Source organism: Nyctereutes procyonoides, unplaced genomic scaffold (genome assembly GCF_905146905.1).
Source record: "Nyctereutes procyonoides isolate TBG_1078 unplaced genomic scaffold, NYPRO_anot_genome, whole genome shotgun sequence".
NCBI lineage: Eukaryota > Metazoa > Chordata > Mammalia > Carnivora > Canidae > Nyctereutes > Nyctereutes procyonoides.
Window position 1 is genome coordinate 14,632,633 of NW_026575141.1, and position 16,606 is coordinate 14,649,238.

Sequence of the window (16,606 nt, forward strand, 5' to 3'; positions counted from 1 at the left end):
TTTTAAGATTTTACTTTTTAAGTAATCTCTACACTCAATGTGAGACTGGAAACTACAACCCTAAGATCAAGAGTTGCATGCTCTATCCACTAAGCCAGCCAGGCACCCCAAACCCTCCCTTTTTTGTCAGACTTGAGTAAAGATGTAGAGGCTACATAAAACAAGTCTGTGAGCTTCAGGATCGCAATTCCACAAGCTCCTTAATGACGTCCACCACACGTTCCAGGCCTCTGACCTGATCTGGTTTTGTTTAATGACAATCCTACTTATGTTTTATTGTCTCTTTCATAATTATTCTAAACATGTTCTAGGATGAGGTGAGTAGGTTACCCTCCACTGAATCCACATCAAAGCTTCAACATGTCCACATACTGCCAGAAGCATCCTTCCCTGAGCTGAGCACACTTCCCTGAACACCACCTAGCAAGTGCCTGTGCCTGACCGGGCAGGGCACTATTGGCAGCCCACACTTGGGTCGGCAGTGCTGCCTCAGGAAGCCAGTCACATTTCTGTCAGCACCTCCTCCACCTTGTCGGATCTGTCAGCTTCACACCTGCAAACAAAGCCCCCCATGATTTCATAAACTAGTGTTTGTGTCAGGTACACTTATTAATTTATAGGTACACTATTTGGTGATCTTTAAAATGCTCACCCTTGAAGGGGCACCTGGGTGGCTCAGTCAGTCACTCAGCAAGTGTCTGACTCTTGATTTCAGCTTAGGTCATGATTTCAGGGTCGTGACTTGAGCCCTTTGTAGGGCTCTACCCTCAGCAGGGAGTCTGCTTGAGATTCTCCCCACCTCTCTGCCCCCACCTCCGTCCCCCCAACCTCCACCAGCTCCTGAGCTCTCTTGTGCCTCTCTCTCAAATAAATAAATAAATAAATCTTGTTTAAAAAATGCATACCCTTGAAGGCAAAAATTACGGTCCAGGTCTTATGTTAGGGTGACTCCAGACCCCTGGCTTCCCCCTGGAAAGAACTCACTCACCAGCAGCAGCTTCCCTCACACCTCTCCTGCAACTGAGTTTATAAGCCCTTCACAAGCTTAACATTCTTGAAAATTTCAGAGTTTATAAGCCCTTCTCTAGCTTAACATTCTCACAAAACCAAATGTAAGTGTTCCCACTGATGCACATTCCATTGCAGAAAAGCTCATGAGAGCTGCCACATCTTCAGCTGCCCAACTGCCAAGCTGTTTCCCCTAAAGCCTCAAATCATCTATGCCAAGGGCACGTGCATTTTTGCATGGTCCTGCCACCACCAGTGGATTCTGAGACAGGAGATTGGGTAAAGGCTGACGTCGTGGTAGCCAAGGCAGAGATAATGAGATAATAAGCAAATTTCTCAGTTCAGTGGGAGCCATAAATCACCCTGGAAACATTCGAATTATAGAGATGTCAAAAGAATAACTTGTTTCTGGGAGTTGTTTCAAGGCAGCAAAATGCATGCCACCTTCCACCTTCCTATTCCCAACAGCTACAGTAGCACATGTGCCCACGGTGGAGGTCATTTCCACAAGCCTCAGCCGTGGGCTCACATTTTAGAGCCTCACTGTGTGATTTAATCCTATGAGCTCTTAATAAAAGAAAGAAGGAGGAAGAGGACTGGTATCTACAAGAGGCCAAAGAAATCGCTTTGAGAAATATTTTTAACGTTTTAAATGTGGCAGTCGAGATGACAGTCATCTCTCAGCTCCATAATTGCCCAACATCCTCTTCCTTTTCAGCAGAGCTATTCCAGCTCCGCCAGGGCAGAGGATGTGATGTGCGCTGGCTGAGACAAGCAGAGTCGGGAGGGCGGCACTCCTAGAGTTGCTGTTGGCCCCCAGAGTAAAGAGAAACCAGAGGGGAAGGTGTTGGAGCAACCCTGTGCCACTAGGTTAACACGTACAGTTGCTGAATAATGGTGGGCATTGTCAATCTCTGCAATGAGAACCCCACAGTGGCCCAGCAGCCTGCTGCTACCAGTGGGTGGTGGCGTTATGGGCATTAGCTTCTAGAAGCTTATACAGCAGAGGGGGCGAGGATAAAGGACACAAATCAGGGGAAAACTGACAAGATTAAAAAAATCCAAGGCCTCGTATTTACTGTTCATCCCCCATGCTCTCAGTGTACTATATTGTCTGCCTCGAGTCATGCTGAGAGAGAGCCAGGCACAATAATAGCTCGGAGCAGCCTTGCAGCCCCAGAGCCAGCCTCTGCCAACAGCGCTGACTGTGCTGGTGGAGAATGGGATTCTGATAGAGTTGTCTTTTTTCTCCTTCCCTGTGAGACCACCAATAATTATGGAGGGCACGCTGCAAAGATGGGGTAAGGGTCCCCTATTGGACTACATCCTGAGAAGTGACCCAGCAGGGGTCCCTGCGAAGGTGTGTGCAACTGTGGTCCAAGGTGGGCCTGCCTGACGGATGCACACAATGCTGGGCTCGCCCAGAGACACGTGTTTGAACCCACAGTTCAAGGATTTCAAGAAGTAGAAATGAAACTTGACTTTATACACCATACCATGGTGTGAAACAATGATCCTTCTCCCTCGCTTCTCCTTCTGCCAACTCAGGTGACTGGGGACCTTGGGTCCTCAGAGAAAGGGAATAATCCACTCAGATCCTCGGGGAAAGCAGATACAAATCCCACAGCCTTATTCGGCCTCACATTTGGGGAATTCTGACCTTCATGTATGCATTCTCTTAGCTGGGTGACTCACGGCCCTGGCTCTCATTAGAATCATGGAGATGTCTTAAAAAAACACCCCAACTCCAGACCAGTTCATCCTAAAATATTAAGAATGGGGCCCTGGCATTGGTCTGTTTGGGGAGCTCAACAGGTGGCTCTACTGAGCAGACCTACAAGAGAACTGCCAGACTCTTTCCTTCCTTCCCTCCCTTCCTTCTTCCTTCCTTCCTAGGGGAAGGGTAGGCAAACTTTTCCTGTTAAGGGCCAGATAGTAAGTATATTCAGCTTTCCAAGCCATACAGTCTCTGTTACAACTACTCACTCTGCTGTCATAGCATGAAAGTGGCCATGCACAATACACACATGAATGGGTTTGGCTGTGTGCCAATCACACGATTCGTAGGTACTGAAGTTGGAATTGCACACAATTTTCACATATCATGAAATATTTTTCTTTTGATTTTTAAACACTATTTGTAAATGGAAAACCAATTTTAGCTCACAGCCTATATAAAAACATACAATGGGCAAGAATTTGCCTGGGGTCTATTGCTTGCTTACCTTGGCTTAGAATATAGTCCTAGTAATGGTGGAGGCAAGGGCCACCCCTGACATTAGCTGGGCCCAAGGGTAGAGTCAAAATGGAGGCCCGTACCTTATATCTCAATATTTAAAAATATAAATCTAACTAACTAAATGTCAAATATATTCTCCTCTCTTACCATTATGTCTTCATAATAACCTACAAAGCCAGACTTGCACTTACAATTACTAGACTTCTCAAAGATCTTCGCCAAAGGGGGTCAGCACATAGCCCAGTTTAAGCCATCTTTCCTGCTTTTCACCTCCCACTCCTAGCTCTAGGGGTATGGAGCCAGAGTTAGGGGCTACATATGCATGTGTATCAACACTCTAGCCCCCACATGCATACTCAGTCCTACCCTTGGCAAACGCACCTCCTTGGCCAACCCTTGGGAACCAGGGGCCTATCCTCAGGGAAGGTGCTTTAGGGGAAGACTCCATATACAGAGAGAATTCCAGAGTCCCAGACATCTAGAATATATGGAGTCAAAGTGGGGGAGGTAGGTTCCTGTTGGGCATGACTGCATGAATCCCTCTTTCTGGAATAGAGGGTAGGGAGGGGTGGTATGCTGCAGAACATCAGAGCCAGACCCTTTAAAATGTGAACCAGAACAGGAGCCCCTCTTTCCTGGATTTCAGGGTAGTGCTGAAGGGTGACAAGAGCCTAAGAAATAGTTCTGGTGGATTTTCAGGTTCTTTGTGCATTTCATTGACCCACTCTACTCCAAAGCCATAGAGGTGGGCTTCATAATGTGTGTCACAAACCATTGTTTGGCAACAAGTTGTTTTAGTCTATCTCTTCGAATTAAAGGATCTGGCCTCCTATCAGTCATGTACTGCAACCAGCTGGTACCAGTTCGCAGGAATTTTGTGAGTCAGTTCTTAAATCACTGATAACTTGAAATCAGATGGGAATATGTACACCACAGAAATGGGCAAACTGTACAAATCAGGTCCTTTTTTTCTATATATGTTTTTCCTTTTTTGGGGAGCTGGTTTCCCAGCACACCCCTGCCTCTTGGCCATTTTCCTTCCAGGTTCATCTCCCACTCTTCATGGGCACATCTCCCACCTGCACATGCTGAACTTCCCACTGATCCCTGGATATTCCAGAACCTCTTATGCCCTATTCTTTTGCAGATATTGTTCCCTATGATTAGAATGCCTTTTCCTGTTTTTCTAGCAGCCACATTCCTGTTAATCCTTAGATCCTGTTCAAGAAGTCTTGTACAAAACATTCCAATACTCCCTTCAGAACAATTCCTCCAAGTCCCTGCATCACTTTGAAAATAGAAACCATACAAGTCTTCTTTTCGATCTCTCTATCCTCATGACTGACAATGGTGACCAAGGCCCAGTATTTAACAAATTTTTAATAAATCGGTTATTAAAGGTTAATAAAGATTAAACAAGAGTAGAATGGAATATAGTTTACCTTCCTAAGAAAGTGCTTAGAATCCCATAGACAACATGAACATCCTACATGTGTACTATGTGTGGTGGAACACAAAGCACTGCCTAGCTCTTATGGAGAAAGTGAAACCAGAGAGGAGAAATTTCTTTTTGTCCTCAGGAGATCACAGAAGAAGGGTTCCTACACCTGGCTGACTGCCAAAATCACCTGGGGAGCTTTCTAAACATTCCTACTGAATCCCAGTCTCCGAGGTGCCAGTTTAGGTGTGTGTACCATATAAAATCTCCTCAGAGGTTTCTTTGGTCAGCCTTGACAGTGAACCTGTATGGAAGTTTCAGTGTATAACCTTCTAACCAGTCTGTTCGTTTGTCTCAGATTTTTCCCTCCACCTTCTCCACCTGCAGATTCTATTCAAAGCAAATCCTTTGAGACACACTCAGTTTGAGGGGAGCCTATTGGCAAGTTCTTTCCTATGTCTTCACAAGGCAAAATAAGAAATGGAATTCCCAATTGTTTCCCATGTTCTGTGAGGTAGTGGGAGCATTACTGAATCGGTACCTCTCATGTGGATGCCAGAATTACAGTATGTGTTCTGATATGCTTGTCTTATTGACTCCAGAAGAGAGCCACACCCTGAGGGAGGGGGCTAAATTACCCGTCGGTTTCTGTGCCAGTTGTCTGCCAAGCATACCAGAGAATTCACGGTAGTATTTTTTTTTCTGCTGTTAGTTATTAACATCCAGTGAGGTTGCATGCTTTCAGGTTTTACCAAGATTGAAAAACAAACATGGTTCTCTACAAATGTCATTTAAGGATTCCCGTTACTATTCATCCCATGCCATTTCATGACCAACTTTATTCATAAGCTTATTATTAGAATCATGCTATTTTTGTTCATCTCATTTTGTGGGGTCAGTAAACAGACCCCAAGAGTACAGGTGCATTTTGACTAAAATATTGCTGTCTTTGTGTGGAGGACATTGGCTGCTGACAAAGGTCCTATCATTAGTGACCCAGTTGGGCAGAAGGTTCATTTGGAAAGCATAGAGGAAAGGCTTGTCCCATACTGCGGGGTAGACAGGCAGCTGTTTGCATGGGATAGAAGCAGATCTTGGGTGGGTGTGTCTCCCACCTTCCCTGCAATACAGAGAGAATCTGGGATGGGATGAGAAGGGGCCTCTGTGTTCCCTGTCTTGTCAGTTACAGATGTGCTAGAATTGATCTCAGGGTGGTACTAAGGGGAATTCCCAGGGTGACCTAGACTAGAATGCCAAAATAGGTTAGCAAAGTCAGGGCACTGGTATTTAGGGACTAGCCTTGAAGCTTAGTGTCAGATGAAGTTAAGACATGGAGTCAAATGAAAGTAGAAAACCAGGGAAAAGGAGAGAAAAGCTCAGAACAAAGTAATCTGGACAAAGCCTGGAGATGCTGGTCAATACTTCCAACTGGGTCTGCACAGACTCTATGATACCACCTTGCTGAAGAACTCCAAGGATTCCCATTCACGGAGAATGAAATGTGACTGGTGTCCTCCTTGTTCCAATTATGTATTGCCATATAACAAATTGCCCCCAAATTTAGTGTTTCCAAACAACAGTCATTTATCATCTCTCACAATTTCTATGGGCAGGAGTTCAGGAGCAGTTTGGCTGAGTGGTTCTGGCTTGCAATTTCTCATGAGGTTGTAGTCAGATGGTGGCTTAGCCTGGTCTGGTGCCACAGCTAGGAGGACTCAAAGAGCTGGGAACTGAAACAGCTAGAAGAGAGCACCACTAACTTCATGTGGGTTCTCTACAAGGCTTCCTAAGAATGAGGCTCAGATTAGCTGGACATTTTATTTGGTGGCTCGGGACCCCAAACCACATGCACCAAGAGAATCAGGTGGAAGCTGTGTTGCTTTTTATGACCTAGTATTCTATTTGTTGAAGTGAGTCACTAAGGCCAGCCTATATTTACAGGCAGGAGAATTAGATTCCACCTTTCAATGGAAAAAATACCAAAAAATTATGGGCATGTTTTAAAACCATAACAATCTGGCCTCCAGCCAGAAGTTGTTTACATCGATCCCACATGCAAATGCACTTGCCCCCTCCTAAGACCCCCAGATAGCTCATCTGGATGGCATCCATTTCAGGTTCAAGGTCTAGCTGCCCATCATCCAAATCAGGTTCAGGTGCTGCTCTGTAGGTGCAGATCCTCAATTACAACCTCCTGAATACTGTTTTTGATCTGAAGATCTGTGAACAAAAGTGTGAAGTTATTATTGCCCACCCCGACCCCAACATACTTTGGTAAGATAAGCATAGGATAGCCACTAGAGACATTGCAGTACTCTATGACAATCAGGTGATCAGTCTGTAGCAATTCTGAAATCCACCCAGGCACTGGTTAACCCAATTCCTTGATTAGAGCTGAGTAGGAATGATTCTTCATGGCACTTGATTCCTTTCTCTGGACTATTGGTTCCTCCATCTAACTTATCCTTTATGTTCTAGAAAATGTACACCAATTTTTAAAAGATCTATTTATTTGAGAGAGAGAGAGAGAGAGAGAGAGCAGGGGGAGGAACAGAGAGAGAGGAAGAAAAGCAGACTCCCCGCTGAGCACAGAACCCCCTATGCAGGGCAGGATCCCGTGAGCCTGAGATCGTGACCTGAGCCGAAATCAAGAGTCGGACACTTAACCGACTGAACCATCCAGGCACCCCAAATATGTACCCCGCCTTGATATCTGAGCAGTTTTCTCAGCCTGCTTCTTTTCCAAAGAATTTTAGGAACCCAAAATCCTCTTTTCATTTTAAACTACCTCTGTCCCTTTTTAGCCTGAGCTGGCAATGTTTTCATTAGTACAAATGTCTTTCAGATTTTGATTTCCCCTCAGTCTTACTGAGCTTTACTCCATTAGACAAAAAAACACATCCACAAATCTCACTGAGGTAAACTTTTCTCTACCTTAGACCCCCTCTCAGGTGGACCAAGGGACTGTGCCCTTAAGATTTTTAGAAACATTTCTGTTAATGGAGACACCTAAAAGGTATGTTCTTAAGATCTTTAGAGGGACTTTTGGCTGTTTGAATCTGTAAGGCACTACCTTAAACTGTGTGAGGTCTCAACAAAGGAGTCTTGAGTCACACCGCTACCTTCATCTTTAGAAATTATATATTAATTTTAGCTTCATCTGCCATCTGGAAAGTATGAAAGTGAAATATTATTTTATTTATTGAACCCCTAAAGTCTTGGCTCTTTTATTTAACACTGGTTTTTGGTTTGGTTTGTTTGTTTAACTTCAGCTCTCTCCTCTCATATTTTATGGCAGTTAGAAGGATCAGGAGACACCTTCATCGCTGTGCCTTCATCACCGGGCCATGAGTCCATTAGGTCTGTTTTCTATTTTCCATGTTACCCCTGGTGGAAATACTGCCAACACTTCAGAACCAGGGGTCCTTCTCCTCTAGCTGCCAATACTCTCCTGACTCTCCTTTACTTCTTTCCCCTCAGCCTCCCCAAAGCTCCTCTAATCTCCACCCTCCTCCCGGGTCCCAAACCACTGCCACATGTTTGCACTTCCATTATGGTAATGCCTTGCCTCTAGGTACCCCCAAATTTCCACTGATCTATTGCTGTGAAACAAGTCACCCTCAAAATCAATGGCCTAAAAACAACATTTGCTAGTTTTGTTTTCCATTGTTTCTGTTGATCCAGCTTTCTAGATCAGCCTGTTTGGATGGTTCTGGCCCAAGGTTTCAGATATTACTGGGTTTAGGGCCAGCTCAAAGACTGCTTTGTTCACATATCTGGCCCATGGTCTGGGAAGACTTGCATGGCTAGGGCTGGGACTGCTGGATCTCTGTGGTCCCTCTCTGTGGGCTCTCTAGTGTAGAGGTATCCCTGCTCCAAGGGAATATACATCAAGAGATAAAGCCAGGTAGATGCCGTATCACCTTTGATGAATTGGCCTTGAAGCCACATAGAATCGCTCCTGCTACCTATGCTTAATTAGAAGTAAGTCACTAAAGCCAGCCCAATATTTAAAGAGAGCGAATTAGACCCCACCTCTTGATAGGAGATGTTTCAAATCATTTGCAGACTTGTTTTAAAACTACTGCATCTCTGGAGTTAAACAACATAGAGGCACTGTCCTAGTGAGTGTGCTTGCCAGCTAGTCAGGATGAGTTTGGTCAACTGGAAGAAAATCCAAGACTGTGATTTTCTTGGAATTTTGGGACTTAGATTTCTGTTTTTAAAAGTATCTGCAACTGAATGCTATCCCACATAAGCACTTGGGAAACGGCCTACCCTATTGCCTCTGTATCGGGAGATGACTGCCTGGAGTCCTACTTGCCTCACAGGAAACCATGTGTTATACAGAGTTTTGTTCTTGTCCTTCTTTTGCTTCCTGCTTCCCAAAGCCAAGCAGCCACTGTTCCGGAGGAAAAAGAGCTCTCCTCAAGTAGTCAACAAGCCAGCACCCTCTCCATCTCTAGCCTCTAAGACTCCCTAATGCTTGGATTTGATTTAGCCTGAGTAAGTAGCTTTCTCATACTAATTTTTTAAAACCCTGTTGTGCCAAAGGATTAAATAAGCAATTGCCCAGCTTTAAATGCCTCCCAGGAGACTAAATAACAGCTTTTGGGACAGGCAATCCAGTTTTTGAACCCACTTCATTTAAGGCAACAGAATCTCTTTTCTACAAGATTTTGACTGTGTGGAATGGAAGTGTTGTAGCCCTAGCTAAAATAGTTTGCAATCAATTTTCCAAGTGGAGAGAAATTGTAGGGGTGCAGAGATTTTTCTTTGCAGACTGACAAATGAAAGTATATATATGGGCATATGAGGGGGCAGTGCAAAGGAGTTATGTTCAACCCTCAGAGAAGACTGGAGTCCTCTTTTCTATATTTAGACCCTGTCTTGCAATTCATGAAAATGAATTGCTTGTTCTTTTCCTTCTTAAACTATTCTCCCTCTGCCCCCTACTCTCCCCAGGCTTTATTTATTTATTTTTTTAAATAACTAAGTCACATGTGAGCCATTCCTAAAGCTTAAGACTTATTTTTAACAACTTACTCAAACACAAATCCCATTGTTCACATCCTTAGGGACAGTGAGTTACTCCAGAGGAAAAAAACGTAGAGATTTTTGTATACATTTTTTATTCAGTGAATAATTTATATTAAAATAAATTGTGCAGAAAATGTAAAAAGATCTTTCAGTAATCCAAAGATTACTGTACTAAGAAGCAAAAAAGAGAAATGGTTGAAATCCCCAAACCTTAAGAGGAAGCTGTGAGGGGAATTTTCATTCAAAGGTTTTTTAATGTTGTCTTTGTTGTTTTGAATGTTAAGTTTCTATCTATTGTTCCAGGGAATTCCCTCCATGCTACCTTGTGTTCACTTCTTCTTTCCCACTGTTAACATGTGTTGTTGGAAATCTAGGAAGTTTTTTTTTTTTTTAATGATTTATTTATTTTTGAGAGAGAGAGTGAGGAGTGGGAAGGGGCAGAGGGAAAAGGAGAGAGTCTCAAGCAGACTTCATGCAGAGCCCAACTCAGTGCTTGATCCTGTAACCCCAAGATTAGGATCTGAGCAGAAACCAAGAGTTGGACGTCAACTGACTGCACCACCTAGGCATTCCTCTAGGAAGTTTTGACAGAGACTCAGCTAAGGTAAACCTCAAAGAACATTGATTTGCTATAGACCAGGTGAGTAAGGGAAGAAAAGTCAGCAACTGTGGCAGAACAGAGAAAGAGAAAGAGAAGCAGCAAGCTATGATGACAGGATATATTGAATCAAATCAACTTCTAGCTCTTAGTCTCTTAACTTTAATTACATCTTTCCTTCTTGGGTATCAACAACAGCGCTGCCAAAACCCTACAGCTATGGGGGACATAAACATTTAAATCTACCAGAGACAGATGGCAACATCAATCTTCATTGCCGTTCTCTTAGAGGATTCCCAGCACTGCTGCCTTTTGTGGTGAATGGGACATTAGAGGTGACTATTTCCCACAAGGGTGCTTTTTAGATTCACCTTCAGGAAGTAAAGATGCTTCATTGTTTTAGTGGGGGTTGATTTTGTTGGCTAAGATTGTGGGAATTACAATAGCAATAGAAAGCTAATGCTGGGATAAAGTTACCAATTAGCAACCCTACAACTTCCTTTCTGCTCAGCCTCCAGGGATGGCAGATGAGATTGATGGCGGGTCACTTCTACCCAAAAAGTTTGTCCATGACCTTTCAAGGTGGCCAGGCTAATAGGTTGCCTTAATTTTAGCCAGGGAAAGCCCAACAGCCAAGCCCTACTTTTGAACAGAGAATCCCAAAGAATGTATTTGAATCTTCAATCATGCACTTAACCAGAACAGGGCCTTTTACTAAATTGTCTTAAGGTTTTAATATTTTTTTGTTCATGACAGTCCTTGGTCAAGTTTAATTATTCTTCACTAAGTACATGTAACATACTTTTTAAGTTATATCTAGAAGTTAGCCTGTTCTATTTAAAAACACTTTTTTGGGTTTGATTTTTAAAACCCAAATCCATAGAGGTACCTGGGTGGCACAGTTGGCTGAGGATCCAACTCTTGGTTTCTGCTCAGGTTGAGATCTTAGGGTCATGGGATTGAAAACTGTGTTGGGCTCTGTGTTCAACACAGATCTGCTTGGGCAGACTCTCCCTCACCTTCTGCGCCCACAAAGCTCTCTTATGCATGTGCGTGTGCTCTCTCTCTCTCTCAAATAAATAAATAAAATCTTTAAAAATAAAAAAATAAAATCCAAATCTGGATATCTTCTATAATTATTAACAGCTCTCATTGCACTGGACATATCAGGGGGTTTTACAGATCTGTGTCATGACACTGAACAGGCTCCATGATATTTTCCCTGGCACCTGGGGTGTTTACATCTGTTTTAGTGCCAGTGAGAAACAGGGTTGGTCTATGGCTACCATAGGAGATAGAACAGAAGAAACATGAGGCAGTCAATTCAGGAATCATACTGCAAACATTAAGAGCTAAAATTGAGGTTCTTGACACTATTCAAGGAGACATGTAGAACTGAGAAACAGATCTAGATTTAGAAGAAATGGCGTTCCATAATCTTTGATTAACACCTCCATGAACATAAGTGTTAAAATAAGCAACTTCTAGCAGCCAGGGAACCTCGACTGAATTTAAACACATCTAAAGAAGGGTTTGAAAGAGGGAACCTAGCACAAATAAGCAGCTGGCATGCAGGTTCTTTCTGTAGAAAAATAGTTAAGTTTTTCTAGAGCTTTAAGCCAGTTAAATGGGAACGTCCATGTCTCACAGAATACCTAGAGTAACTAATAATTCTCAGGGTTTGCTCTAAACTTCATTGGCCTTGAGTGTCAGTATTTCCACTGCTTCTGTGAGACTCAGGCTCTCAATTTCCACCCCAAACAGCTTTAAGTGCTCTCATAGCTGCCCATTCATCCCATTTCAGGTCCTCCTGCATGATGTAACTGAGGACATCATTGGATGCCCTCTTCTGCTGCACACTGTCCCCTGGTTTCTCTTGTGTTCTGTGTCCAGTCCAGACCTCGGTGGTCTTCCCAGTGGCACCCATTTCTTCTTATCTTGCTCCTCAGCGTGGAATCCTTTGCTTCCCACTAAACTACTGACCTGTTCTCAGTCTCTCTCACATTTAGGCTTTCTCTCTGTATTCTAAGGCATTTTAACTAGAGCATACTAATGCCCCATTTTATTATAACTGTCTTCTCTGCATGACTCCAAGCTCTGCTTGCTCTCCGCATGAGCACAAGGTCTGGCACATAGTGAGCCCAAAACAAACGTTGAATTAGAACATGTGTAAGTGTCCTGCTCCTCCCCACCTTCCACACGAAATGCTGAATGATCCCTGGCCATTCTGCAAAACTGCCCCAGGAAGCCATCCCTGGTCTGTCCCTGCTCTGCTTCCCCAGCACCCTATCTATAACCTTCCATTTACTTCATTTCATCTACCTATATTAGGTTGTAAGTATTTATATTATTTATCTACTTACTCATTTGCAATTTCTGTGGCCCAAAGGGCCAAATATCAGTAATTTCCTAGGGATCAGCCTAATAGAAAAACAGGGACACATGATGGTTATCTATTGGATAGCCCTAGGTTGAATGCTGGCTCTGTTGGTTTACTTGCTGTGTGTCCTTATCAAGCTCCTCAGCTTCTCTGTGCCTCAGTTTCCTCATGTGTAAAATGGAAATAATCATAGCAACTATATGAGAGTAAAAGTTGAGGATTAAATGAGGTAATGCATGTTAACATGCAGAACACAGGTCTTGGGTCATATAATAAATGTTAGCAACCATTAGTCAATAGATAAATGTGTACTGAAAGCCCACCATGTGCCAGGGATAGTGCTAGTTGTTAGAGATACAAAGATGGGTTAGCTAAAAGCAGGCTTGCCTTTGTGGAGCTCACAACCATTGGAATTAGGATAAAGAGTCTGACCAGTGCCACAAACAAGGAAGAACTGGATGCTCAAGGCACTGTTTCCCAAGTCTGCTGCTAGGGTGGAATCATCTATTTATTGATCTAGTTTCTCAACTTAACTGAAAGAGACTTTGACTGTCTTTTTCCCTGGTATATAGTAGATACCACAGCTCAACAACTAGTTTACAGTGGATACTCAGTTAATGTGTGTTGAATAAATCAATATCTGAATCAACTAATCAATGAATGAATGAGCCCTAAGGACATATGGGAGAGAAGCTTCTCAAATCAGTTCACAGCCAAAGCAGTCAGGAGTTCTTTCTTAGAAAATGAAAGTTGGGGACACCTGGCTGGCTCAGTGGTTGAGTGTCTCCCTTTGGCTCAGGGCATGATCCCGGATTCTTGGGTTCACATCCTGCATTAGGCTCCCTGTCTGGAGTCTGCTTCTCTCTCTGCCTGTGTCTCTGCCTCTCTCTCTCTGTCTCATGAATAAATAAATAATTTTTTTAAAATGGAAGTTGTCCAGTGATTTGCTACAGAGGCTTATAGGCCAGAATCTATTTTTGGTGGAAATGGCAAGGAAGTGTTGGTCAGCCAGATCTAAGTTTCTGACTGGTTATTGGTTATTTTTTAACTATTTTTTCATGAGGTTGTAACACAAGAAAGAAAGAGAAAGAAGAAAGAAAGAAAAGAAAGAAAGAAAGAAAGAAAGAAAGAAAGAAAGACTATTGAACATTACTATTTATGCAAAGTATAATCGTATAAACAAATAAAGAGAAAACAAGAGGTGATTTTTTTCATCATTCATTCATTCATTCATTCATTTCACAAGCATTCCATGTACAGGGCACTTGATACATAGCAAACATTTGGGAGAGAAACAACCACCCCCCCCCCCCAGCCACATTGTTTAATGGCCCTCTGCTTCAAGGTCTTGTTTCTCTTACCTACCTTCTAACTGATTTCATTATGAACATCTACTCATTTCTTTAAGAAATATTTACCAGAAGCCAAGTCTGACCAGGCTCTGTGATGGGCATGAGGACTCAGTGATGAGCAAAAGCTGCCTCGGCCTTCGCTTCCATGAAATGTAGAGTCTAATGAAGAGGGTACAATCAGATGATACAACAGGGGGCTGAGCTGGGGAATCAGGAGAGGCTTCCCAGAGGAAGTGACCTTTGAACGGAGATCTGAACATTAAGAGCAGAAAGAAACTGGAAAGTTGCAGATGCCAGTGTCAGGAGAGTGGTGGGCTGGAGCCACAGAGATGAAGGAGAGTCAGACAGGGGCCAAGGAAATTCAGGTCATATGATGAATTTTTAAGAATGTTAAGGAAAGATGTCATCTTCTCAGACTTACATTTTTCACTTTTCTCCATCAATTAGATTGTGCATTCTTTGAATCATGAGGCCATGTCATACTCATTTTCACATTTTGGACCACATCTAGCAGAGGGCTTTGAATGCAGATGGTGCTCAATTAAGGCTTATTGGATACGGGACGGGATGCCAAAGACATGACCTTGTACTGAGATGTTAATAATGATCTAGTTCAGTGTATACTTCTTATTTCTAAACCAAAAAATGTTCCTAGAATTCACCCCCCAACCCCGTGCTTTCCCCAGGCCACACGGATGAGAGATGAAGGGGCATGGCACTGTTTTTCACTTAAGAAATATTTCCGGGGATCCCTGGGTGGCGCAGCGGTTTGGCACCTGCCTTTGGCCCAGGGCGCGATCCTGGAGACTCGGGATCGAATCTCATATCGGGATCCCGGTGCATGGAGCCTGCTTCTCCTTCTGCCTATGTCTCTGCCTCTCTCTCTCTCTCTGTGACTATCATAAATAAATAAAAATTTAAAAAAAAGAAATATTTCCGTTGATATTATTTCTCTATGAGAGAAAGAGTTCTTGGCTCTCCTTTTGCCTGGATTCTCATTAGGAGAACTGCTAGTTGGCCACAATCTCAACTGCAAAACTCACTAAGCATCATGTTGATGATTGCAGGTGAGTGGAGATAAGGAGTGTACTCTCTCTCCCTGGTGTCTTCTACCTCAGTCTGGTCAGCAAGGCAGGGTTCCATGTTCCCTGACTACTCTTTCATATTCTTAAAGCCTTTGCCACCCATAAGCCAGTCAGTAGGATTATGGGTGGCTTTTTGGGACTGTGACTTATGTGGTATTGACTTTCCTTATATTTGGGGAGCGATGCTCAGCAACTATGGTAAATGCTCCCATATTCTGCTAGAGAAAATTTGAGGTCATTAGCAATACCTGTGCCACCTCCATCTTTGGATACTTAGGGAAAAGCACTTTAGAATAGGAATAACAGACAGAGATAAATTTCAGAGGCCCCTTTCACACAATGATGATTTTCTCAAAAATGGAACCAGACCTCAAGAATCTTTGTCCCCTCTTGAGAGGCTTTTCTTCCCACTATGTGGATAGTATGTGAATATGATCATATAAATGCAGCGAGAAGATGTGCTCCTGATCACTCTTTAAATCATTTGATGTTGGCAATCATCTCATTTTTAAAGCCACCAGAAACCACAGGTGATGGCTAAATTACCCACATATTCTTACACAGTTTCCATATTTATCTGTGTGGCTGTTTTCCTCCTTCTTCTCCCCTTATGCCATTCTGTGATCCTGCCTCAGCCTCAGAGATTCAGAGTGGCCAGCTGCTGAACACATGAATACTAAAGAATTGGTTTCCTTAGTAACAATAACCGTGAAGCAGCTCTCAGAACTTCCTGCCTTTCTGTCTGTCTGACTTTCTGTTTGTTTTTTGTGGGTCGTTTGGAAAAAGATGCCCAAGCCAGGCCTGTCCATAAAAGATGCACATCAATTTTGTGACCCCTAAGCAGGAGGGAGGCTCATCTCTGCTGAGGTCACATTCCTTTTCTCAACCTGCTGCCCTATTCTGTGAGGTTACAGCTAAGCCAGAACACCTGCAATGGTTCATGACATCTCAGAATCTTTTTCTTTCTTCAAGTCAAAATTTGGAACCGCAAAGCCAGAATGTAGGACACATAACCGAAATGACTCTTTCTCTATGGGTCACCAACATGGAACTTTCCAAAATGAAAACATCCTTTCTTTCCACAATATTTTTCATTATAAAAGGAAAATGTTAATTGGGCAGAGAAGGCATTACTGATTTTCTGGGATTTCTTTTTTTTCAGTGTCTGTTGTGAGAAATTGCCCTCCTTCCTGCCCCAGCTCCCAACTCTAGTGAGGATGAACCTGCAGGGCCTGCCTCCCCGGAAGGAGCAGAAGGAGATGTGCCTCAGGAAGCTTTGTCCTACTGCGGGGCTCTGATCTTGTCTAGACTCTTGATGGATTGTGCCATCTTATCTCCTAGTCACTTACCGGGGTGCTTGATCCTCTGTGACTCCATCTCCTGGGTGGCCTGGGTTTCTGGCTGTGGCTATAGGAACATGCCTCTGCAAGGCACAGCACATGCCTGTGCCTTCCTGTGCCAGCTGT